The sequence below is a fragment of the Arachis ipaensis genome, chromosome B10 (genome assembly GCF_059453495.1).
Source record: "Arachis ipaensis isolate K30076 ecotype BB chromosome B10, ASM5945349v1, whole genome shotgun sequence".
NCBI classification, from domain to species: domain Eukaryota; kingdom Viridiplantae; phylum Streptophyta; class Magnoliopsida; order Fabales; family Fabaceae; genus Arachis; species Arachis ipaensis.
In genome coordinates this window covers 3315996-3318498 of record NC_142435.1, presented here as the reverse complement: position 1 = coordinate 3318498, position 2503 = coordinate 3315996, and positions in this window count along the sequence as shown.

Here is a 2503-nt window from a genome sequence, read left to right as displayed (position 1 = left end):
GTCTTAAACGGGACTGTCCCTCTATTTAAGCAGTTCCTTGTTTTGTTTCTTTTGTTTTTCTTTGTTTAATTTATTTCAGTCACCAAAAAAATTTATTATAATATTTATGAAAGGCGGTAAAAAAAATAAATACAGATATTTAACATTTTTACTGTTTATATTTTTATTCATTCGAATAAAGATATCAGTTAGTAATTTAAAGGTTCTGCATTTAGAATTCATAATCAAGTACAATCAGTGTGCAACGCCAATCAACCAAACACTGCCTGAAGTTCTGATTCTCTAATTGGGAAGCAACAAATTCAGCAACAAATTCAAGTTACAGCAACAAATTTACCAAACCCTAGTAAAGTCCCGATGAACCGCAACATTTACATCAGCAACATGCCAAATTTATTGAATACAATTTCAGCAACATACAAATATAGGACGACAAGGGAAATCTGAAAAATACGGAACAGGGTAGGCATGGTGCAGATACTCACCAACGGGCGACTGTGACTCCGCGACCACCCCTCGAAAGGCAAGAAATCAGGAGTCCCCACGAGTTCCTTCTCCCGCCGGCGACGACAAACCCGAACCACGAGAACCCAGTAACTGCGACGACACTCGGCTGACACTGGGAGGCAGAATCGACAACCACAGACACGGAGGGCGGCCAGCAACCACCGTGTAGAGCTAGACCACTCACTGGCGACGGAGGCGCAAGCAGCCTAGCACCACGAAATCGGACAGGCGAGCAGCAGACGCGGAGGAGACAGGGATAGGAACGAGATCACCACAGCGGAATTCCTTGGGTGCGACGAACGGGCGGCTGCAGTGTACCACTCCCACAGACGGCGACAAGTGACGGTGGAGGCTAGGGTTTGCTATCTGCGGAGGAGGCTAGGGGAAGTAGCTATTTGGTGCAGGAAAGAGTTGGAGAAGGGGGGGATAACGCGTGCAATCCCTTTTCCCCCTTTCAACTAACAAAACGATGTCGTCTTCTGTGAACCTCTGGTTTAGATCCGGTCCAACAGCCCGATTCGGTTCGGCTATTCTTAATGGTTTTTAAAAGTCCAACAAAATTTGTAGCCCATTTTCTTTTTATTGTTACCAGTGACTACCCAAGCCCAAAAACCCACTCATGGCCACATACACAGAAAAAAAAAATATGCCCAAGAGCCCCAACTTACCAAAAACAATTAGGACCTAATTAGACTGATTAATTTTTCTACAATTTTGCAGTACAACTGCAAAACGTCTGACCGAGTGTCCCATCAACTGAACCCCTGACTATGGCCAAACACAACGTGTTCATCTAAGAGACTTGCCACATAATATCTATAAGTGTGGATTTTTTTTTTTCATCCACACCATAGAACTCCCCTTAAAATTTAACGTTGGACAACAAAAGAAAAAAATTTTGTATCTAGCATTAATTGTTCATTTTTAAATATTCTTAAATCTTATATTTTATTTTCAATACTACAAAGAAAATTATTTTGTCTAATACAAAATCTTTACCCTAAGTTTGCCATTTTTTTAGTCGTCGTTAATTTGCATGTGCCTTCATGCTACTGCTATAATTCTGTTAATTTGGTTTGCATTATTTTTTTGTGTGCATTTATTTTATAAAATTTTTTTAGTGTAAAAAAAATATTTTCTTTCGCTTTTCATTAATTACTTTGTAATATAAATAATACAAAATATTAGAGAAAGTATATATACGCAAAAATATCACGTATTACATCAATACATAATAAAAAAAATTCACTCCTCTCCTTTGAGAAATATTAAAATGATACTCTCTTTCTTTCTATTTGTAAAATGTACATTCTCCCTCTTATAACTTTTAAAAAATCTGCTCTTTAATCTATTTTAAATTTTTTGTGTTAACTAACTTTATCCATTTAAAAAAAATTATTTTTATAAAAACATTCTTTAGCAAAAAATTTAATTCATTAAATTTTGCTTACTAAAATATCCTTTAATAATTTTTTTTATTAATTAAATTATATTTTTATTAAAATATTTTTAAAAAAATTAATAATTAAATTATTTTTTTCTAAAATACTCTTCAATAATTTTTTAATTCTTAAATCATAATTTTACAAAAAATTTTGTTAAGAATTATTTTTATATTTACTATTAATTTTTTGATATCAATATATATTATTTTAACGTTAAATTAAAAAATCTTATCATTGTTAATATGTATGATAATTAATATATATTGATATCAAAAAATAATTTTACCAAGTTTTTTTTAGTTAATATTAAAATAATATATATTGATATCGAAAAATTAATAGTAAAATATAACTATAATTATTAACAAAAAACTTAGCAAAATTACAATTTAATAATTAAAAAATTATTGAAAGATTTCTTTAAGAAAATAATTTAACTATTAATTTTTTAAAAAATATGTTAAAAAAATATAATTTAATCAATAAAAATAATTTATTATTAAAAGATATTTTGGTAAATAAAATTTAATGATAAAAAAATAAAACTTTTG